Source organism: Cupressus sempervirens, chromosome 8 (assembly GCF_028749045.1).
Source record: "Cupressus sempervirens isolate cs-2001-9-10 chromosome 8, ASM2874904v1, whole genome shotgun sequence".
In the NCBI taxonomy this organism is placed as follows: domain Eukaryota; kingdom Viridiplantae; phylum Streptophyta; class Pinopsida; order Cupressales; family Cupressaceae; genus Cupressus; species Cupressus sempervirens.
In genome coordinates this window covers 462,432,430-462,458,197 of record NC_143125.1, presented here as the reverse complement: position 1 = coordinate 462,458,197, position 25,768 = coordinate 462,432,430, and the positions used below count along the sequence as shown (strand labels likewise).

The window sequence follows — 25,768 nt, the reverse complement described above, 5'->3', positions numbered from 1 at the left end:
GATAAATCCACATTTTATGTATAATTTATGATTGTAAATCTTGGCCATTTATCATTATGTCACAGATCTAACAGTGGATATTTTGTGTTTTGCTTCCCTCGAAAGCAACCCTTATGAGGGCATTGTATTACAGCTGAGTATTGTTATAAAGACAAATCACCACTAAATTGAAAGGTTCTTGGATTTTAAAGCAGAGGCCCGAGAACAAACAATAGAAGACATGATCACGTGTTGATATGAGTTAAAATACTGCATCCTACACACTAACTGTGGCATATACCAACAAATAATGCTGGATGTAATTCTTAGGAGAATCAAAATAAAGGACCCCTCATTTATGACCAGTAAGCCAAATACTGCCACCATAAAAAGAAAATTTACTATAACTACTGATCAATAGTATTTATAGAAAATGATATGAAGCTAGTATTTATAGAAAATGATATGAAGCTATACTCAAAACTGAATAGAGCACAATCTGTACTAATGAAATTTTGACAAAAAAATTCTATCAAAAAAGGCAGAAATGTTTGATGAACAAGTATAAATCAGTAATATCGTCCATTGGGCCATGAAATATTTTTGTTGTGAAACTAACGAGCCTGCTTTGCTTGAAGCTGGAGTTATTCTGCACAAATGCCCTTCATTAAAGATCAGCACCCACCTCCAAATAAGAGGTATTTTTCATACTCCTAGAGCCCCTCAATTAGCAATCCATCCCTGATGCAATTGCTGTCATGTTTATTAACTCTACAATAGGCCAGTTTTGGCTTTGTAGTGTTTATGGGATACTTCTGGTTTCAAATTAATTTTCATATTTTTTTTAAATTGTTTTCCTTCAATTTTTAGTTGAAAGGTTGCAATGGCATGGGAAATGGATGATTTTTGGATCTTTTGACCTGCAGAAAACTGTAGAAATGGCCCACCAGTAAGTGTTTATTAAAACAGCTGTGTTTCCAATGCCTTTATATGTTGTTTTTGCAGATTATGTGTTTTTGGATTTTCTTCAGAAGGAAGATTTAATTCTTCCTTTATACTTATCGGTGGTGCCCCTTCACCAAGGGTCACCACACTTCCAATTCAGCCCTATTAAATATTTTATTATAATAATTATCTCTATAGTTAATTACATATTACTTAATATAATTAATATGTAATTATATTAACTCAATAAATATTATTATTATATTATCTAACAATATCATAATTATATCAACAATATAATTATTATGACAATAATATTATCAATATAATTATTATATTATCGCAACCTTTATGTTATCTTTGTCGGCCTGAAGGAATCTGACCATAGCTACAATGACATTAACACTCCCTCTTAGCTAGGGAGAAATCCTTCTCAATATCTCATTAACGGAGTAATATCCGCCATGGCTACTCCTAGAGGGTCTGTCCATCATGGCTACTCCCATGAATGGAAATGCAAATGAACACAAGTGTTCATCATGGAATCACTCAACGTGATGTGATGTTCACTATGGCTACTCCCCGAGGATGAATAAACACAAGTGTTAAGTCATAGTCTCTCACATGACATTGTAACATGCTATCTTCCTAACCATGCTTAACAGTTATATTATCATTGAAATGGGTTGCTTTCCATGATCACATGAAGAATAGTTATAACAAATATTTTACATATTCATATGAAAGAGGTTTAATGGCTATAACAAAATAACTAAATTAACTTTAACTAACAAATTAAAGAGTATTCATAACTAATCATTTACTTAAAGGAAAGAGAGATCATTCAACTCTATCTAAATATGAAGAAATAATTGCAAAAATTGAACATGGTTCAATACATAAAAGACCCAATAATGGTGAAGGCTTAAGAAGCAAATCCTGATTTTGTCTTGTGCAAGTCCTGGCATCTAGTGGAGAGGAGAAGCATGGTCAGGGGCTTAGCCTCCCAACCGCAGACCCTAAGTATCCCCACACAATCTCAACTGATAAAAGCCCTCCCTGTGCAAGATTAGGCATGGAACACTACTTGTCCTGCCACCTAAGCATCCTGTTGTTAGTGTGTCAACTATACAACCAGCTACGCTATGGAATCCTTCCGATCAGCCCATTTATCCGACTACAAGCTATCCTGATCTTTAGTGGTTAGAGCAACAAGCATGCCACTAACCTACCTTGGCCAAGGATTTTTCATAGGCACTTCATCCCTGATCGCCCACCGCTCGACTTGACAAACAAGACTTAAACCTATTGACCACCATGAGCTGACTCAGTTTAATTATATTTGTTTATGTTTATTTGTTGATTAGTTTAGAACTGATTTCCCACCTTTGTCTTGAAGGTTTTCTTCCATATTCAATGGTTACCAGTGTTAGTGTAAATAATCAATTACTCTTTACACTTTACTTAAGTTTACTTAGGTTAATACATTATCTAGACACCTAAGAGTATGCGTTGTCATATGAGTTCTCTTGTTAACAACACAGGAGTTAGCAACTAATTTAAGCACATGGTATCTACAACATCTCTATACAAGATACACCTTGTCATGCTTATCCTCTCATTGTTGCACGTACATTCATGCAAAATGGAGGATAATCCACTTCTGGTGGAAGTGTGCTTAGTTGTTGAGCTTATCTCTTCACTAACTCCTAGTCATTCTAGATGCCTTTATATACAGGCACTCCTAGTGTATATTCAATCAATTATTCATTCTCATATTGTTATTATGATCATACATCATTTGGTCCATATTGTGCCAAGTCTTGTGCTTCTTGATCTTGGTGTCATTTTGCCCTAAGGAAAATTCTTACATAGTATCAGAGCTATAGCAAATTCTTACATGGTATCAAAGTTGAGGGAGCGTTATTTCATAGCCATTGGAGACCATTCTTGCTTCACCTCTCGGAGGACCACGATTCAGATCCGGAGTATCTGTAGCTATTGGGAGCATCTAGAGCCAAAGCGGACCTCACCATTGCATCTGGAGCATCGATTTGGTGAATTTTGACTATAAATTTGCCTACCTTGGGCTATAGTCAAATTTGAGGCAAATTTTTTTTTGCAAACAGGAACCCGAAGGCCCAATTTGCGAAATCAATATGATCTCTTCAGATCTATGCATTTAATTTTTCAGATCTGAATATTTGCAGCTTATTTCTGAAATTTTACAAAAAAAAAATTGACCTTTTAGGCCAATAAAAGAGTTTTTTTCCAGATGAAGATTGGAGCTTGTTGGTGCAAATCAGATATTGGCATCACATTCAAAAGGTCAAGAAAACCCTAAATTGACTATTGTTTCATCAAATTGGACATCTGAGGTGAAATTTAGAGTCATTTGATTTTTGGAGGTGCGACAACTGCGATTTAGGAAAAATAATTACAGAAGTGATTTTCAAACAGCGATATCTCCATCATATAGACTTCTTTTTTCGAGCAATTTTTTTTGTTTTGGGGTAGAATTTCGTGATCTACACATTGGTGCAAGATGTTTAAGATCCCTGTTCCTGAGTTTTTCTACAAATCGCAAATCCCGATTTTTGCAACTTCAAAGGCTTAGTTCAAGCTCATCTGGACACATATTTAGGTTCCGTTTTTTTTGAAAAGTGCATAATTTTTCTTCTACTTTCCAGATCTACAATCAAATTACAGGCTTGTGTTGACAGAACTAACACTTTCAGAAATAGCTCTTTTTTTGCATTGTAATGCCTTGATCAAACTTCAAAATTGTTGTACTTTTGAGCTACAGTACTATGTACCAGATTTGAACTCCAAAAGGAGGTTGTACACAGCAAAATCAGAAGTCCACTTAGACCCTAAATTGGCAAGTGGCTATTGTAATCGCACTAAATATAAAGTGCCAAATCATACATTAGGTGGGGTTCTTTGATTCTCTTTTGCATTTTGGAGGGTGCATACATTATTTGATCTCATGGAGTCTTGTCACAAATGTCAGTTTGGTTTAAAATTGAAGTTGACAAGAAAGAACTATCAAAAATGGAGTGCTTTGATGATTGATCATCTAAGAGAGCATAATGAAGTATTTCCTTTCCTATGTTCCAAAGAACTGGCCTCTTACACTGATCCGACACCTATTCGAATAATTGTGTCATCCATTTTTTCAGTATCAATCATGATTGCTTTGATGTCCTTAGAAAGGTCAGTGAACCTCATGACCTTTGGATGAGTCTTTGGAAAGCATATGAAGATCCACAAGTCCCTCCATTTCCAGAGGACATTCTACCTCCAGTCACTCCAGTTCTGGTACCTACAACTCCAATTGAGATCATACCTTCCGATGCTCCTATTGCTTCTACTAATCCAATTCCAGCCACAGATGCTCCTAATTCAGTGCAGCAGGAAACGCCATGTCTTCCTATTTCAGCTTCATGGGATGACTTCCTTCCAGACATTGCAGTGGTGTTTGTGGAGTCTTACATTGAAGATGTGGGAGACATTATTGATGACATTCATCTTCTCTTTATTGAGGAGAATTCTTCTTCACTTGTTGCGAGGGAACCCTCTGACCCTCAACCACTTGATCCTTCTTTCGAGACTGACATGATTGAGGACACTTCTTTTCAGTAGTTAGGACTCTTTTACTTCAGAGAAGACATATCAGTCTTTGGAGATTGTATACCAGTTTCCTCAGACATCATATCTTCTGAGGATTCTTCCTACTAGTTGGGGAGCATTCTCTGATACACCTATGGCACCATTTCTTCCTACAAGGAGGAACTTCTTTCAATTTTCATGGTGCAGCTTCTTCAATCATCAAGGAGCTTCTTTCATAGGTGTGCATTCATCATTGAGGGGAGGCCACATTGCTTCTCTCCCCATATCTTCCTATAAGGATGATTCCTTGTCCTTGGAGTTTGATTTATTTTCCTACATGGACACGTTACCTTGTTTGCCACCTTCTTTTGGGTATCCACCAAATTGGCTTGTGGCATCTACATTCATCAAGGACTTGTCAACATATGAGCTGACTTTAGAGGCAGCATCCACAACATCCTACATATGGATCCCTCTTCCATCTTCCTATCCACAAAGGGAAGCATACTTGCACCTATATTTGGTGTATCTTCTTCCTAAGGGGAGAAATGTTGTTTGTAGGCATTGGATTCTCTTTTGTCTTCAAGCACTCATCATCAGAAGATCCTTCCCTAAAGGGGGGATTTCATGGAGGGATTCTCTATTGTATATGCATGATGTATGTCATAATGGAGGGATCTTGATTACTCCATCCATACATGCATCTTCCTTGTTGTACTTATCTCTCTTTTTGGGGGAAGGTTTTTCCCACAAGGTTTTCCCTCTTACTCTAGTTTTCCCTCTTACTCCAATTTTAGAGAGATTGCACTACATTACATTGCATAGCATTGTATGTACATCATTGCATTTGTACATGGGTACCTAACATGGCCTTGTAGTTGGGACCCATCATAGCTTTTGTAAGCTTAAGTGCATTCCCCTAAGTTGTACTTAAGGGGGGGTGTTAGTGTAAATAATTAATTACTATTTACACTTTACTTAAGTTTACTTAGGTTAATGCAGTATCTAGACACCTAGGATTATGCATTGTCATATGAGTTGTCTTGTTGACAACACAGGAGTTAGCAACTAATTTAAGCACATGGTGTCTACAACATCTCTATATAAGATACACCTTGTCATGCTCATCCTCTCATTGTTGCACGTACATTCATGCACAATGGAGGATTATCCACTTCTGGTGGACGTGTGCTTAATTGTTGAGCTTATCTCTTCCTAACTCCTAATCATTCTAGATGCTTTTACATATAGGCACTCCTAGTGTATATTCAATCAATTATTCATTCTCATATTGTTATTATGATCATACATCATTTGGTCCATATTGTGCTAAGTCTTGTGCTTCTTGATCTTGGTGTCATTTTGCCCTAAGGCAAATTCTTACATGGTATCAGAGTTATACCAAATTCTTACAATCAGCCTATAACCTTCATCTCAACCTTGTTGGTCATCCTCGATGAATCCCGGTGTGGCTGTCCATGTTTCTTTGTTAAACTCTACTCATTTCGGACATGATATAGAATATAAAAGTTCACTGCATTTTCATAACAATTTCATTATATCTCTGATGATGTCTTTCCTTATCTCAGAAGCATGTGGATGATACCTCTATATAAGTATTGCACGAAGAAAAATGTTCTTCCTCAATTATAAAAAGTTTTGAAAGAAAATTCATGGAAGTATACAGCAGATAAATCAAACAACTACGTAAACACATCATTCAATTTCGAACCTTAGTCCAAGTAGCTCTATCTACATTTACAACCTTAGTCCATCTGGCTCTATCTACATTTACAAATTCATTCATACTATGAATTGAATCTTCGGGACTTCAATCATAATAAACATAAAAGGAGAAGTGCGAAGGAGACGCACGACCTAGTTAATAAAGCAAAGGTAATGTCACTCTCAACTGTTTGGCAAATGCTTGCTAATGCCGAGCAGATATCACTGACTACATAAATCAGAAGTTCTGACTATAAGAGGAGAGAGGTTTGGAGCGATCTGCACTTGCTAGCATATTTCGCAGATGTAGAATAGAGAAAATAGTAAAGAGTTGCAAGGGTTGGCTCTTGCTCAAAAAGACATGAATCGTATGAAAGAGCTAATTGGAGGAGAAAGAAGCAATCACCGCTATGAAAAACAATTGGCAAGAAAGGAAGTAATTAGCAGATGTCAAAAGGCTAACTGATCTTATGTCTTAAGAAATACTTGGTTCACAAGTTACACTCCCGAAATTGAATTACAAGCAAGATGATTGAAAGGTGGCAACATAAGTTATGTTCTTGATTTAAATAATCAAAAGCCATACTGAAGGCTGATGGAAGAAATATTATTAAAGCATTGACATAAGATGGAATAATATTGATAACTTTACTCTTCATGTTTTATTATAATGGTGCCTATTATAATTACATATACTTATATGTTTATAACTTTATGTACACATATACACAATATTCCAAATATGTGTATTTTGTGTATACAGTATATTTTAAGTTTAATACATACATGTGTGTCATATTTGAATACACACACACACACACACATATATATATATGTATGTACATGTACGAATGTATGTAATTACCGTGGTTACCATTATACTAGAACATGTCTGATATGCAAGAAGGATTGACTCATTCCTTAAAGGTAACAATTGTTCTTAATTAGTTCATTTTATTATTTTAATGAGTGTTGACCCACTTAGCTCATGGTGGTCACTCGTATATCCTTTCTGCCTAGTTCTTTTCCTTGGTCATGGTGGTTAGGACTCACACCTGTTGGCTCACTAGCAGGTTGGTGTCCTCATACCCAATTCCCTCTGGCAATGCTTCCCCCCCTTCGCCGCATTCTTGCAAAAAGAAATTTATGATGGTAATAACATATTTCCAAAACTTTTAATCAAAATCAAATAATCATTTTAGCTAATCCATTTTCCATTCATATCACATCATAACAAAAACCAATATTTCTAATTCTCATGAATCATAAGCATTAACCAACTCTTCCATTTCATATGAAACCATAACGAACAACTAACACTTCATTTTCATATGAAACCAAAATGAATGACAAATTTTAACCAGCCAACTCGATTTGCTTGAAGTCTCAACGGCTATAATGAGCATTTTCAATTCAGCAAAAATAGGGATGTAACAAACATCCACCATAGCTACTCCCAAAGGGTGGAAAGAACAAGTGTACAAGTGTAAAGTTTCTCAAAATTCTGTGTTTTAGATCAGACTTGTAAATCTATCTTTTATTGCTGAAGAATGAACTTAAATTCTGAAGTATGAAGTAGTTGTCAATCTTTATTCTGATCTGAAAAAAAATAGTTTTATCTCTGCAATAAATTTACTGGATATTGTTGCTTGAGGGAACAAACTGAAATGTCTTTGTGTGTCCTCAAAACTAGAACAATAACCTCCCTAAATATCATGACTAAAGGGCATGTCCCTCAAAGGGACATGTCATCCTAAGTCGGCACTTATAACCTTTCCTAGAATTTGGTGATCTGCAAAACAAATAATATTAATCACTAACTTGTTGAAATATTAAATGCAGATAGACGTTTGCCCCTAGAGCCAAACACCCACCTACCACCTAACGGCCTGCAGAACAGTCAGAAATAATGAATGCGGGTAGGTGAGTTTTCAAACTTGGAAAAGAGAGGGAAAACATTTTGAAGGGAGACAAAAAGGAATATATCAGATTCATTCGATCATATCAAAGTGAAGAGATCAGAGCAGAAGAGTTGCAGAGCAGAGAAGGAAGAGAAGGAAATCGATCAGCAGATCAAGTCAGTGTTTAGAAGACAGAAGAGTTTCAATTTCACGTTGCACGTGTTGGATCTTCTGTCATTCTGCAAGTTCTTATTATTTCAACCTGTGAAGCAGTGATTGCTCCAGGCATTTTTGTATGTAGCCATTAGAGTTGCAAGTTTTAAGTTTTAAGTTTTATCAGTTTGAAGATTTTAGGATTTTTTGGTTGAAGCCGAATTGCTCCCAGATTTTGTAATAGTTTTATCATATTTGAATAGAAAGCAAGCAAGCAAGCATAATACAAATCCTTGGTGTTCCCTTCTATTCTTATTGCATATTATTTTGCATTTGATAAGTTCATGTTTGAAAGGTTCATCCTTCCGCTCTCTACGTTTTAATGACAATCTAGTATACTGCTCACTCGGTCTAGTCTTTGACCAAGTTCTGCTTCTGCAGTTTGGACCAAGCTCACTCGGCATACCTTATTGCCGAGCATCACCTTGTAGTGGTGACTAAGCTCACTCGACATCCATACTGCCAAGTTCACTCGGCATCTACTGTGCCAAGTTTCCCTTGTGCGCCGAGTTCACTCGGCTTCCTCTTGTGCCCAGTTCACTCGGCACCCACTACCTGTCGCTCGGCATCCATTGGTGCCCAGCAAAACTGAAAGCAAAATTTTTAGAGTTGTGATTTATTTTTCACATGGTATCAGAGCTTTGAGGCCTCACATCCACAATGAGTTAGGGCATTTGTTTTTTTGGGATATCTGACATGGCGGAAGATACAAGAAAGATATGGCAGCAACCACCGTCCTTTAATGGACAAAATTATGATACATGGACAAAGAAGATGAAAACCATAATGGTTGCAAATGATTAGTGGAAATTTGTGATTAATGAGTTCAATGATGTGACAGACCCAGCTCAGTATGTTGCTCTCACAAATCCACAAAAGACTCAGTTGAAAAAGTCAAGGAGAAAGGATGCTAAGGCATTAAGTCTAATTAAGGCAGCGATGACAGAGACAATTTTTTCCAAGATTATAGCAGCAAATTATGCAAAGGAAGCATGGGATATCCTTGAGACGAACTTCAAGGGGACTAATAAGGTTAGATTAGTGAAGCTAAAGATGATCAGAAGAGAGTTTGAGAATTTTCAAATGAGAGACAATGAACCTACTGCAGAGTTCAGCTCACGAATCTCCACTTTGATAAACTAGCTAAAATCAAATGGAGAAGACTATGATGAGCAGAGGATTGTAGAAAAGATATTGAGGAGTTTACCTTAGAAATATGACAACCTTATGATGACCATAGAGGAAGCAAAAGACCTCACCACATTGACCATGGATGAGTTGATGGGAACTCTTCAAACCCATGAGCACCGGATCAACAAATCAGCAACAACTTTCCAAGAGCAATCTTTTAAGGCTCAAGAGAATTCAAGAGGCAAGGGGAGAGGAAGAAATGGCTCCAGTAGAGGCTCAAGAAGTAGAGGTCGTGGAAGGAATGGTCAAAGGAATGCTGGTGCAGAAAGCTCAAGACGAGCAAGCAACCAAGAGGGAGCAAGCACCTCTCAAAACAGCTCTAGAGGAGGTAAGAAGAATTACAACTCCAACAAGAGCAATGTTGAATGCTACTACTGTCATAACTCATAAGTATGGGCATTATGCAAGTGAATGCTAGAAAAAACAGGGTGATCAGTCAAAGCAAAATGCTAATGTGACTGATGTGAACATGGAAAATGCAAATAATCCCACAACCTTCAACATGTGTAACATTGGTGAAGAAGAAAGCCCTGAGGTATGGTACCTGGACAGCGGTTGTAGCAACCAAATGAGTGGTAATGAAAGTTTATTCTCTTTCATTGATAAGACTTTTAAGTCTGAAATTAAGATGGGAAATAATGGAACTATTCCCATAGTGGGCAAAGGATCTATTGTGGTCCACACCAAGCAAGGTGAGAAGGAGATACAGAATTGTATTTTGCCCCCGGTATAAAGCACAACTTGATGAGTGTTGAACAACTCATTCAAAATGGATACAAGGTGCTGATGGAAAATAACAAATGTGTCATTCATGAGAAGGATGGGAGTAATAGATTACTTGCAGCAGTCCAAACGACAAAAAACTAGAGGTTCTCATTGAGGATAGAGACATGTTTCTCTTCTCAAGTCAATGTTGCACCTCCCAAGTATGAATGTACAGCAGTACATCAGCAATTAGCTCTTAGGAGCATGATTGAAGACCCCTCCAAGCTCTGGCATCTCAGGTATGGGCATCTTGGCTTTGCTGGTTTAAATTTGTTGTCCAAAAAAAGAATAGTAGATGGTTTGCGAAGCATAGTAGATTCCTATGACAAGTGTAAGGCTTGCATTTTGGGTAAGCAACATAGGCTTCCCTTTAATTCTGAAAATTTTAGAAGGGCTAGAGCACCATTAGAATTAATGCATTCTAATTTGGTAGACCCTATGCAAACTACTTCTATTGGAGGGAGTACTTATTTTATGACTTTCATAAATGATTTCAGTTGTAGGACATGGGTGTATTTTTTGAAGAACAAATCTGAGGCTTTTGACAAATTTGTTGAATTTAAAGCCTTGGCTGAAAAAGAATGTGGACACTATGTAAAGGTCCTTAGATCAGATAGAGAAGGGGAGTATACCTCCAATATGTTTGTAAATTTTTGCAGGCAGAATGGCATCAAGAAAGAATTGACAGTCAGTTATATTCCATAGCAAAATGGAGTGGTTGAGAGAAAGAACAAGACCATTCTTGAAATGGCAAGAAGCATGATGAAAGCAAAAGGACTCCCAACTGAATATTGGGGAGAAGTTGTAGCAACAGCAGTAAATTTGATCAATAGGTGTCCTACAAAGTCTGTTCGTGACAAGATACCTCTGGAGGCTTAGTCAAGAAACAGATGGACAGTTGAGCACTTGAGAGTGTTCGAATGTGTAGCATATGCACATGTGCCTAAAGAACAAAGGCAAAAGCTAGAAGACAAAGGTGTGAAGTGCATCTTCACAGGGTATAGCTCAGAATCAAAGGCTTATAGACCATATGATCCAATTGACAAGAAGATCATCATTTCAAGACATGTGGAGTTTCTTGAAAATCAGCCATGGGATGGCTCGGTAGATGAATCCTCAAGCACTTCAAGTAAAGTGCCTACTATTGAAGAGGAAGAAGATGACATCGGTGTTTACCGTACAAGTAAATAGATCAATGCATACAGAAAACAAAATAAGAACAGCAAATCTTCTTGAATTATTCACATATGCCAAAACATTACATTGTGCTGCATAAGATGATTACAATGATTACCCGGAGGGTGTATATATACTTCCCGAGGAAACTTCCCAAAGAGATCCGTCGGCTACATACAAGATGTCGGCTACAAATTATTACCGACAACGTCGGCTACAAAATACAAAACCTACCAGTGACACCACCCCGTCGGCTACACAATGTTTACCGACGACATCATCCCCCCCAAAAGAAAAAGTCGTCTCCGGACGAAAATTACAAAATATCCGGGACAAATTAACAAAACAGAATACATTAACTAACTAACAAGATAGATTTGATTCTGTGACACCAATTTCACATTCATCCCATGCCCGCACCAAACTGGTCTCCAAACTACGTCATCTATAGCCTCTGCTAACACAATATTGTGTCCTCAAGCTGACCTTGATAGCCACCCGTGCTACTTTCTCTACTTCCAACTCCTGGGTACCCTGAGCCAAGTGTCGTTGTACTGCCTCCAACTGGATGATCAACTCCTTCCGAGCTCTCTACGCATCCACCAAGACAACCTCACGTCCAACACCTACTCCAAGTGCCTCAAAGCGTATCACCCCTCTCGAAAGGCTTGCTCTATTGTTTTATCCACTACTGGTACACAAACACTCCATGATTGCAGTAGCTCCAGGTCTCATCAACTGGTCATACTTTCCACGACTGATAACCGCAACGACTGGGGATCTAGGGGCCAACGCCCCCAACGGGGTTGAGGAGCAGCACCCCTGCGAGGTCCAAGCGTGCTCCTCATGATACAGGGTGAGGTCAAGGGGCAGCGCCCTCACTGCCAAGACCAAATTAACACCCTCAAACCCACACAAAACCCTATGGAACACACCATTTCTGTCATTTTCTTCCGATTCCACACTCTTTCTGGCAATTGCTTATGTTTTTGTATCTGTTTGTCTTTCTGTTCCCTTCGACATCATACATTATTCATTTTGAACATCTTTGAGTTGTCTTCTTTTTTCTTCTTTTTTACGCTCCTTCCTCTGCTCGTTCGCTATCTCTGATCTGGGACACCGTGTTCTTGGGATTCATGAAGATGCTCTCGCTATGCTAATAAAATGTTATTTCTCGCCAAAGAAAACAAGAGCAGGAGTCTCCTGCTTGGACTCATTATTCAGCACAACATCAATACCACGCTGCCTAGCCACAGTGACAATGCAGCTCTTGTTGCCAATATCAAATCCCACAAGTCACAAAAGCACAACAAATCCAGGAAGGCGAGCCCATGGGAAAAAGAACCAGCACAAAAGGCGTCCGTGGAAGAGAAGAGTTACGCCGCGGGGAAACAAAGACATCTACGGGGGGAACATAACTCAAGGCGCCCGCAGAGGAAAAAATAAAGCTGCGTGAGAGAAGTGGCAACCTATGGAACAAACAACAGTGCAACCCACAAAAAGCAGTAAACTATCCAAAGTTTATACCATGGAGAAGAATAGGTAGCCACGGAAGATTACAAGATGAAGCTGCGGATGAAAAGAATAAAGCTGCACGAACAAAAGCCATCCATGGGAAAAAAGACACCCGCGAGGGTGTCCCCACAGGGCAGGTGTCCGTGGAGCAGCAGTCCACGGATGTGTCCGCAAGCACACTTTTTTTTTCAATTATTTTTTTCTAATTTTTTTCAACTTTTTTCCTTTATTTTTTTCCTTTTTTGTTTTTTTTTTTTTGAAAATACAACAAACTCAATTTTCCCTCAGGAATTCGCCATTCTGCAATGACAAAGGGGTCACTCGAACTTCATTCTGTGACAACGAGGGAGTCATCCTGGCATGGTACATCTTCAACTTCAACCCGTTCACTGCCTAAGGCACTTCTTGTCCGTCCAAAGTCCACAATTTATTGCTCCATTGACACCTACCTCCGGGATCTGGTATGGCCCTACCCATCTAACCTTAAACTTTCCTAGTTTGATTTCATTTCGTTCGTCGTACTTCAACACCAATTGCCCTGGCTGAAACCTGTTTAGTTCCAGGTGCTTATCACGTCACGCTTTGCGTTTGTTCTGTATCACTTCTATGGCCCATTGCGCCTACGATCGTCACTCATCTAGATTATTTCCTTGCTGTCGGCACCCTTCAACTAATTTTATGGTGCGGTGCATTCTTTTCTTTCTATGCGGTCCGTTTACCGTGTACCGAACGGTGGGATTTTTCATTTTTCTGGGTTCGGACTATATGTTCTTCCCCTCAGCTTCAGCCATAACCGCCTTTCCTTCTTCCACTTCTCTATATTCTTTTGGACATTCATTTTCCTCTTTTTTCTCACCTTCGTCGACCCTTAACATATAACTCAAAAAGAGTTTGTAGTCTTCTATCTATCAGTGGAATATGCCATTCACCGAGTCTAGGTCATCGTCATTTGATCCTCCTCCTAGTCTCAATACTCCATTCAATTTCATTCTCTTCTTTCCTTCGTCATCACTTTCACCTTCACCTTCTGAATCTGACGACACTGCCTCCTCTCCTACAATTTGTGTGTGCAAGTCAATTATGAATCTTTTGCCTCCACGCTCTATTGATAGGGTATTTCGTTTCCAATCATATTTTATTTTTGCTTGCACTAACCAATTCCGTCCCAGAATGGCATCATATCCTTTTCTTTTCAATGGAATGACCACAAAGTCCAATAAAAATGGTTGCATTCCAATAGTTACCGGTTGCGCCCTCAAGGTTCCCAACAGTTTGATCCCGTGTTGGTCTGCCATGAGCAACTAGAATGTTGGTGGCCACAACGTCGACTATCCCAATTTCTTCTAGATATCCTCCGGTAACACATTAACACCGAACCCTTCGTTGACAATTGTGTCTGTCAGAACATTTCCCAAAATCCCCATTTTGACGATTGTCAGATGCCATCCGAATGTGAGGGCTAGCAACATTAGGTCTTCTCCGCCTGCAACAATCTCCTTCCCACCACTTGGTTCTCCTAGTGACTTAGGAGTTGGCGCGATATTTGTGAGTGCAGATCAGAGCTAAGGCATTGTGAGAAACAGATCATTTATCTTGAGCGGTATCTCTGTTTGTAAGATCTGTCGTACGATGTTTTGTTTTGCGGAGTTCCTTGCTGAGGTGTCGGTGGTGTCCTTCAACTGAGATGTCTCCGCCTGCAATGCCTTTTCAATTTTCGACCGCGCTTCTCCCAATTTTCTCTTTGCTTCCACCAGGTCCAGGTACACTTCTACTTGCTTCCGTGTAATTGCCAAAACCTCCTCTTCGTCCATCCCGACAGTGATCAAATTTACTCCGGATTTTGAGCAATTGGCATCTTCATGATCACCGGGTCCGCACCATCTGCTTAATAATGTCGGTGTGTTTGCCGTTATACAATCCAGGGCAAAGTGGCCCCACAAATTACATGCTCGGCATTGAATGATCGGTCGACCTTTTGCATCACACTGGATTCAACTGCAGCTCCCATTATTATTATTGGCATTGTTGTTTTCTCGTCTGCTATTATTTTTGTACCCACCCAAAGTGGCACCATCAATGTTTGCATTTCCATTCCCTCCTGACATGGAAGTTGCCTGTGTCAAAAGCACTTGTTGATGTCCTCTGGTTTTCATATTGAAGGGGCATTATTTTATGGAATGTCCCATGATTTGGCAGATCTTGCAGAACTGGTTCTTTGGACAAGATCCTTTGGTGTGACCTTTCGTCTTACATTCTGTGCACCATAGGTCGCTTCCCTTCGTTTCTTTCTGCATGTTTTTAAATTCCTTCATCATACGGATCATGTCCTTCTGGAGAGCGCGTACCTTTTTGCTATTGTTTTCATCATCGCTGCTATCTTCTCCCGAAGACGCATCGTCATCTAAGTCGGATGAACTACTCTTCTTTTTCTTTTTTGTCTTCTACTCACTTTCCAAGTTCATTGCTCTATTGTATGCTTCTGTGTATGACGAAGGCGGCACAATTTTCATCTTCTTTCGCAACTTCGAGTGTAGGCCTTCAAGGAACCATCTTTTTTGTAGCCCATTTGTCGGCTTATTTTCTATTTTATTTATTAAGTTTTTAAATTTCCTGGCATATACTCGAATAGTTTCATTCTTCCCCTGCTTAGTATTGTATATCTCCGCTACAATCTCATTGTCATCCCGCAACAGTTGAAATTCTGTGATAAACTCCTTAATGTTGTCCCAACTGTTTAACTTTTGTGGATCTGTATTAGCAAACCAATCAATTGCGACACCCCGTACGGTTGCCGGAAATTGTCGAACCCATTCATTTGTATCTATGATGCCATTTTCCCTCCAAATCGTTTCGCATGTTTTACAATGTCATATTGGATCGGCCATACCATCTCCATCAAACTTCGGCAACTTTTCCTTTGGTCCCGCCATTACTACTGGATTTTGTCTACCGGCATTGTTCGGTCCTACAACACTAGCGTTGTTCACTCCCACACCGGCGTTCTGCACTCCCACACCGGCAGTCTGCTCTCCCACACCGGCGGTCTCAACAGCTGCGAACCTTGGTGAAGAAGGATCTTCTAAAGTTGTCCCTTCCGGAAGTGTATCCCGGATGAAGAGTTCACTCCACGCTCGTGCTCCCTCAACACTCCAAGCCATGCGAGTCAATTCCCTTCTGTCTGGATTCTCTTCCCTCGGTGAATAAAAATTCAAAAATTCCTCTCTTGCTTCCTCCACCAATTCCACCCGCTGGCAAGTCTCCTCCAACAATTCCTCAGCGCTACGATGTTCATCGGCAATCTTCTGAAACCTCCTTCGGCGCTTGGCCTGTTGTGCCAAAATTAAATTTTCTTGAGTTGTACGGATTTCATCTTTGTCCTTCAGCTTATTCTTATTTTTATTTAACTGATTCGTCATCAGTCTTTATTCCAACCTTTGTTCCAGGTCCATCGGGCAATGGTGCCAAATGTTTACCGTACAGGTAAATAGATTAATGCATACAGAAAACAAAATAAGAACAGTAGATCTCCTTGTATAATTCGCATATGCCAAAACATTACATTATGCTTCATAAAATGATTACAATGATTACCCGGAGGGTGTATATATACTTCCCGAAGAGGTCCATCGGCTACAAACTATTTACCGACGACATCGGCTACAAAATATAAAACCTACCGACGACACCACCCCGTCGGCTATACAATGTTTACAGACAACAATTGCCGATCAGCAAGAAGATGGAGCAGCAAACATAGATTACAGACAAAGGCAAAAAGGCAAGCAGCCCTTAATATGCCGAGCAACAGCTCCAAGCACATCAAGACAACCCCAAGCTAGTATGCAAAACAATAGCAGTAGCAATACTGAAAATTCAGACCCCACTCTCGCCTCCCTATTGCCAAGAATGACTAAAAGTCTAAGGAAGATATATCAAAATGAAAGGTATGAAGAAAATTATGATGAGTGTAAATTTTGCATTATTTTCTCATAGGGATCCAATTTATTTTGAGGAAGTTGTGAATGAAGAGAAATGGTGTAATGTCATGGATGAGGAAATAGATGCTATTGAAAGAAATGAGACATGGGAGTTAACTACTTTGTCTCTCAAGAAACAAGCAATTGGAGTGAAATGGTTATACAAGACCAAGTGCAATGCTGAAGGAAAAATAGATAGGCATAAGGCACGTTGGTCAAGGGGTACAAGCAGCAACATGGAAGAGATTATATTGAGATATATGCCCCAATTGCAAGTATGGAAACCGTGCGTGCTGTCATAGCAATTGCAGCCCAACACAAATGGAAGTTATATCAAATGGATGTGAAGTCAGCGTTTTTGAATGGTGTATTGAAAGAAAAGGTTTATGTGGAGCAACCACTTGGTTATAAAGTTGCAGGTGAAGAACACAAAGTGTATAGATTGAAGAGAGCTCGAAATGGGCTCAAACAAGCTCCACGGACATGGTACAGCAGGACTGACTCATATCTGATGAGCAATGGCTTTAGCAAAAGCGATGGTGAGCCCACTCTTTACAATAAGGCAGCAAATGGTAATGTGTTGATTGTTGTCTTGTATGTAGATGATTTAATTTTCATTGGAAATGATAATTTCCTAATTGGTGAGTTCAAAGAGGCCATGAAAAATGAATTTGAAATGATAGAAATAGGTCTCTTGAAGTACTTTCTAAGCATAGAAGTAAAACAAATGCATGTTGGTATCTTCATCTCTTAAGAAAAGTATGCAAGGCCAATCTTGGAGAGATTCAAAATGCAGAACAGTAAGGCAGCCCCAACACCAACAGCAGTAGGTCTGAAGTCGAGCAAGAAAGATTGCAGCAGAATCCAACACTATACAAGAGTATGGTTGGAAGTTTGATGTATTTAACTGCAACTCGGCCAGACATAGTGCATGCAGTAAGTTTGATTTCCAGATTTATGGAAACACCAAAGGATTCTCATTGGTAAGCAGGAAAGAGGATCCTAAGGCATGTGAATGGTACCAAGGCATTTGGAATTTTGTATAATGCAGCAAATGATTTCAAGTTGGTTGGTTACACGGATAGTGATTGAGCTAGAAGCTTAGATGATAGGAAGAGCACTTCCGGATACATGTTTCATATGGGATCGAGTTCAATTTCATGGGCATCCGAAAAGCAACCTATCGTTGCTCAATCTACAGCAGAGGCTGAATACATAGCAACAAATGCAGCAGCATGTCAAGTTATTTGGTTAAGAAGGTTCTTGACAAATTTGAATGAAAAGCAAGAGGATGGAACCACAATTTATTGTGACAACATCTCCTCAATTGCATTGTACAAGAATTCAGTCTTCCATGGGAAAAGCAAGCACATAGAGATCAGATATCACTTCATCAGAGAGTTGGTGGAGAATGGAGGTATCAAAATGAAATTTTGAACTCTAAGCAGTAGCTAGCAAACATTTTTACTAAGCCATTAGGCATTGGAACTTTTGTACACCTAAGAGAGAGTCTTGGTCTAATTGATTTGGATCAGGAGTGATCCTTGTTTGTTTGGCTCGGGACAAAGGGGGAGTGTTGAAATATTAAATGCAGACAAACGTTTGCTCCTGGAGCCAAACGCCCACCTACCACCTAACAGCCTGCAGAACAGTCAGAAATAATGAATGCGGGTAGGTGAGTTTTCAAACTTGGAAAAGAAGAGGAAAACATTTTGAAGGGAGACAAAAAGGGATGTATCAAATTCTTTCGATCAGATCAAAGTGAAGAGATCAGAGCAAAAGAGTTGCAGAGCAGAGAAGGAAGAGAAGAAAATCGATCAGCAGATCAAGTCAATGTTCAGAAGATAGAAGAGTTTCAGTTTCATGTTGCATGTGTTGGATCTTCTGTCATTCTGTAAGTTCTTATTATTTCGACCTATGAAGTAGTGATTGCTCCAGGCATTGTTGTATGCAGCCATTAGAGTTGCAAGTTTTATCAGTATAAAGATTTTAGGGTTTTCTAGTTGAAGCCGAATGCTCCCAACTTTTGTAATAGTTTTAATATATTTGAATAGAAAGCAAGCAAGCATACAAATCCTTGGTGTTCCCTTCTTCTATTCTTCATTGCATAGTATTTTGCATTTGATAAGTTCATGTTTGAAAGGTTCATCCTTTGGCTCTCTGCGTTTTAATGGCAGTCTGGTGTAATGCTCACTCGGTCTAGTCTTTGACCGAGATCTGTCTCTACAGTTTGTACCGAGCTCACTCAGCATACCTTATTGCCGAGCATCACCTTGCAGTCGTGACCAAGCTCACTCAGCTTCCTCTTGTGCCTAGTTCACTCAGCACCCACTACCGAGTTCAGTCAGCATCTACGGTGTCGAGTTTCCCTTGTGTGCCGAGTTCACTTGGCACCCACTGCATGTCACTCGGCATCCATTGGTGCAGAGCAAAACTGACACTTGGCACCTTCATGTGCCGAGCAAAATTTTAAGGGTTGTGATTTATTCTTCACATAACTAACACAATATGTTAGATTAGTATTGAATATCACACAACTCTTTAAGAAGTCACCGTCTCACAAGAGGTGTATATACTTAATGCCACATATATGATATTTAAGATGAGAAGATCAAGTGCGATCTGCTCATTCAGACCTGTAGATTATCTGGTTACGAACTTAACACTCCCTCCTAACCTGCTAATCATACAAAGAGATATCATATCTAGCAACATCAATAAAGATGAATAAGAAAGAATTAATACTCTATATCTATCTGAATCTTCTTAGTATGTGGTATCATAGAACACATGATACAATGTCATATTACTAAACTTGTGATATGACAAATCACTTGCTACAAGTGATAAGTACAGGATAAATCTGAAGAACAATTTAAGTTCTTCATTTATCCAAGTTGTGACTCATAGATACTAGTATACTTATATCATAACATGATCCTGAGTTAAGATCTACCAGAACACAGGATAAACTCCGGAGAATAATAAAATTCTTTCGTTATCCAAATTGTGACTCATAGACATAGCAATGTCTACATCACAATATGATCTTGAACTCATCTAGATCTTCTAGTAGAACTCTACTATTTAGCACATTATCAAAGAGATCTTCATCTCTCATAATGTCTTTTATACAAGTGTTCATTATCTCAGAGATCGTGACCTCTAAAATAATGAATACAGATGGTGGAGCCCATAACAGTCAATAGCTTGACAAATAAAATTATTTTATTAATAATTTAAAGAACACAAATGGATTACAATTCAACCATACCAACTCTTCTCCTAAAGTGGTCTATCTTCACTCTAAATAGAGGTTTGGTGAGAATGTCTGTTATCTGATCTGCAGTGCAAATGTATTCTAATTTTACAGAATTCTTGTCTATCATATCTCTTAAATAATGGTAAGAAATTTCAATATGCTTGGACCTATCATGAAACATTGGATTCACTGAAAGCTTGATGGAACTCTAATTATCACAATGAATAATCGTAGGACTCATGGCTTGCCCATATAATCCCACAAGTAACTTCCTTAGCCAAACTGCTGCTCAAGAGGCCATTGTTGCTACAATGTATTCAGCTTTTGTGGAGCTTTGAGCTACTGAAGACTACTTCCTGCATATCCAAGATATCATAGCTGATCCTAAACTGAAATAGCATCCTAAAGTACTTTTCCTATCTTTAACACTTCCACCCCAATTTCAGTCAATGAATCCATGTAAATCTAAGCCAACCTTCTCGTATTTGAGTCCAAAAATAAGAGTGCCTTGTAAGTATCTCATAATGTGTTTAACTGCAACTAAGTGAATTTTCTTTGGCTTACACATAAACTGACTTAAGGTATTAATAGCATAGCAAATATTAGGTCTTGTATTTACTAAGGACATAAGGGACCCAATCATCTATCTGTAGAGAGTAGAATCTATGGAAGGTGATTCTGCAGCTACTTCTTTAAGTTTATGTAGATTAGTCTCCATTGGAGAAGACATAGACTTGCAATTCCACATTTCAAATCTCTTCAAAATGTCTGATGTATACTTCCCTTGATTAAGTATGATACTGTCAAAATTATGCCATACTTCTAGTCCTAGGAAGTAATGAAGGAGTCCCAAGTCCTTCATCTCAAATTCTCTAGTTAGATCTTGCTTGCATTGATCTATAAAATGATCATCACCTATTATTAGTAAATCATCAACATACAGTATCAAAATTACCATATCATCTTTATCTCTTTTATAATATAAATTTTAGATCGGATTCATTCTTGGAGAATCCTAAACCGGTGAGATACTTATCAATTCTTTCATACTAGGCCCTTGAAGCCTATTTAAGCCCATAGAGAGCTTTCTTGAGCCTGCAGACAAAAACGTTAGAATCATGAGTTTCAAATCCTTTAGGTTGCTCCAGATATACTTCTTCTGTAATGTTTCCATTTAGGAATGTTGTTTTTACATCCATCTGATGTACTTTCCATCCCTTCGATGCTGCAATTGCTAAGATTGCTGTTACGGAGGTATATCTAGCAAAAGGTCTCTTCATAATCAATCCCTTCTTTCTGAGAAAATCCTCTAGCTACAAATCTAGCTTTATACTTTTCAATGCTACCGTCAACAACATGCTTTATTTTAAATATCCACTTGGAAGAAATAATAGATTTTCCTTTAGGTCTTGGAACAATTTCCCAAACATCATTCTTCATAATAGATTGATATTCTTTTGTCATAGCTTCTTTCCAAGTTGTATGTTTAATAGCATCAAAAGGATTGGTTGGTTCTATTTTGGATAAATCACTCATGTTTGCTATATAACTAGAGAATCTTTTAGGTCTTTTGCTTTCTCTAACTGTTCTAGAAGGTGCTAACTGTTCTAGAAGGTGCAGCAAAGTCTTGAGCTGTCTTGACTGTTTTGATGGCCCAAAGTGGTCTTTTCTTTGAATATTGAGTTTCTTCAAGATTTGGATTTTGAATTTCATCTTCAATTTCTTCTAAGTTCTCCCTCTTGGACCCAGATTCACTATTTCTTTTAGAACTAGGTAAAGGAGAAAGTTCTTCAAAACTTAGGGCTCTTTTGAATGCTAGATTTTCTTCAAAAATTGGATCTCTACTAAGTTCAATACTTTTTTGTCTAGGTATAAAAATCCTATATGCCTTAGATGTTTCACTATATCCTACAAAAATACCTTTCTTCTCAAAGGGTTCTAGTTTAGTTCTCTTTTTTTTTGGAACATGGATATATACGGGACACCCAAAAATACTAAGATGACTTATATTAGGTTTGACCTTAGTAAATACTTCTTCAAGGGTTTTATCTCTAAGGTAAGAATGCGAGCTTCTGTTTTGGATATAGACAGCAATACAAGAGGCTTCTGCCCAAAGATAATATTCTAGATTTTGATCAAAAATCATAACTCTAGCAACTTCTGTAATTGTTCTATTCTTTCTTTCTGCTACCCCATTTTCTTCTGGATTATAAGGAACGGTATACTCCCTCTTAATCCCTAATTTTTTTTAAAACCTTTTAAACAAATCTGAGGAGTATTCCCCTCCGTTATTAGTTCTAAGGCTTTTAATTTTATGTCCTGATAAGTTTTCAATTAATGTTTTGAATTTTTTAAATCTCTTGAGGATTTCTTCTTATTCTTTACTTTTTAAGAAGTAAATCCATGTTTTCCTAGAGAAGTCATCTATGAACAAAATATAATACCAAAATCCTCCAAGAGAAGGAACAGACATTGGTTCACATAGATCTGAATGAATTAATTCTAAAACATTATTTGTTTTTGTAGTGCTACAATGAAATGTACTTATGGTGTTCTTACCCATTGCGCACCCTTTGCATACGCTTGAGTGATCTTTATTGAGTTTAGGTAAACCAGTAACCATCTTCTCCATAGTTGATAAAGTTTTGAAGTTTAGATGCCCTAATCTTCTGTGCCAAATTTCATTTATGTCTCCAGCTTCATGACTTAAGGCTTGAATAGGTTGACTAGATTCTAAATTCAATTCATACAAATATCCTTTTCTTTGACCAATCAACTTCGCTTTCTTGATTGAGAAGTTCTTTGCCCAAGTTAATACTTTATCGTCCACAAATGCAACATTATGCCCATCATCTTCAAGTGTTGTTATTGAAATTAGATTTCTTTTAATTATTGGTACGTAGAGTACATTTTTGAGAAGAAGAGAATTTCTAGATTTTAGTTTCAAGGTGCAATTTCCAATTCCTTCGACTGGATGTGTTGAATTATCACCAATGGTAACTTCTCCATTGACCTTTTCTGAAATAGAGTCTAGTGCTTCTTTATATCCTATTATATGTCTAGAAGATCCACTATCAATTACCCATGCTTTATTTGAGATTTTATTTGATAGTGATGAATACAACACATGATTCTCAAGATCATAGGTATCTTCTTCCCTAGCAACATTTGTACAGTTTGCTTCTTGTTTAGCATTCTCAGGACAATTAGATCTGTAGTATCCAAACTTTTCACATCTAAAACATTTTATCTTGGATAGATCTTTCTTGGGTTTCCCATTCTTTTGATTTCCCTTTTTCCTCTTGAAATGCTTCTACTTGCCCTTATAGGAGTTTGTATTAAGGACATGCAGTCTTCATCTTTTCTTTTCAGTTTCCCTCCTTTCTTTAGTTTTTTGAATTCTTCTTGAAGACAATCGTTCTTAAGTCTGTTGAAGTCAGGAAGATTATCTCTGGCACTTATTCCTTGTGTAAAAGTCTCCCATGAATCTGGTAATCCATCTATAGCCATTAGTGTTAATTTTGTGTCAATAATAATAGTTCCTATACTTGACAGTTCATCTCTAATGTCGGCAACCCTTAGGAAGTAAAAATTCATTGATTCTCCTTTCTTTATCTGAATGTGATTTAGTTGCGTTTTCAGCGCGAGAACCCTAGTTGCATTGTTGACCTCATACATTTCGTAATGCATTCATCATATCAAATGCATTTTGATATTTTGTAAGCATGGGTACGATATCATTTTTTACTCCATCTAGAATGATCTAAATGGCTTTTCTATTTCCTTTGCTCTAGATAGATTTATGAGGTTCAACAAAAGGTTGTTTGGATGGTTTATCAACAAATTGTTTTACATTATTTTCCTCAAGAATCGTCATGCTTCTGAATTTCCAAGCATCAAAGTGTTCTTTCCCATCAAACTTGTCCTCGGGTCTAATTATATGTCATTGAAGATAGGAGATAGTTGCTAGATATACAAAGTCTGATTACTGAATTTTGCAGAGCCTAGGTTCGACTACGAGAGCTCTGATACCATGTAAAGTTTCTGAAAATTCTATGTTTTAAATCAGACTTGTAAATCTATCTTTTATTGCTAAAAAATGAACTTCTTAAATTCTGGAGTATGAAGTAGTTGTCAATCTTTATTCTGATCTGAAAAAATAGTTTTATCTCTGCAATAAATTTACTGGATATTGTTGCTTGAGGGAGCAAACTGAAATGTATTCGTGTGTCCTCAAAAATACAACAATAACCTCCCTAAATATCATGACTAAAGGGCATGTCCCTTCCTAAGTCAGCACATATAACCTCTCCTAGAAATCGGCAATCTGCAAGATAAATAATATTAATTACTAACACAATGTGTTAGATTAGTATTGAATGTCACACAACTCTTTAAGAAGTCGCTGTCTCACAAGAGGAGTATATACTTAATGCCACATATATGATATTTAAGATGACAAGATCAAGTGCAGTCTGCACATTCAGACCTGTAGATTATCTGGTTACAAACTTAACAAGTGCCCATAATGGAATCACTCAACGTGAAGTCGCCATCTCATCATGACGTTCATCACAGCTACTCCCAAAGGGTGAATAAACCCAAGTGCAAAAGTCATGGACTCTCTCTCATGACATCCACCATAGCTACTCCCAGAAGGTGGGTCCACCATGGCTACTCTCAAAGGGTTAAACAAGGGCTTTCACCTCAAATTTCTCTCTCACAGAGAAGTATCTATTACAAGGGCTAATACCTCAAATTTTTCTATCTTAGAGAAAAATGCTACAAGGGCTTTCACCTCAAATTTCTTCGTCTTAGAGAAAAATGTTACAAGAGCTTTTACCTCAATTTTTTACGTCTCAAAGAAAAATGCATTATAGTACATTTCTATAAATTATTGATATTGACACTCCTTAGCTAGGGCTTCATTCTCCACAACTCTAAGGTTGTGTTGAAAATGCACAAACTTCACTTTGAAGAGGTTGATGAGAATATTGGTCATTTGTTCTCCAGTGTACCTCAATTGAATAGCATTAATTTGCGCTATAACTCTAATATAGTGATATTTGATCTCCACATGCTTTGACCTGTCATGAAATACAAGGCTAAAGTCTACATCACTCTTGGTGAATCCCAATCTCACCAAGTATCCATCTATTAGGAATATCCCAACCTGAGTATCATCATAAAGGCCTTCCATCCTACACACATGGAACTCTATCCCGTGAATCATAATCCTCTAACTGCTACAGTTTCCTAATCACTAGAGAAACCATCTTGACATGGTCTACCCCCTCTGAACCAATACGACCAAGATCCTTACAGGTCAGCTGAAGAAGATCCTCTAGTTGCTCTCTCTAACATGGAATCATACCCTTCTCACATTGTTAGGAAGATACAATGTGCATTTAACCTATTTGAATGTAGTGACCAGCCCAGAATTTCCCACAACATTTTTTGTGAGTATAGCATGACATAATATGGGATAAATGCTATAGCTGTTTTAA

At 38.1% G+C, this 25,768-nt stretch overlaps 1 protein-coding gene across 2 annotated transcripts in view; it reads right to left on the bottom strand.

The window, feature by feature from the left end:
- The window catches only part of LOC149543237 (putative ribosomal large subunit pseudouridine synthase SVR1, chloroplastic), a 113,537-nt gene that overhangs the window by 62,008 nt on the left and 25,761 nt on the right, over positions 1–25,768 (bottom strand). The gene's annotated exons all lie outside the window — the stretch shown is intronic.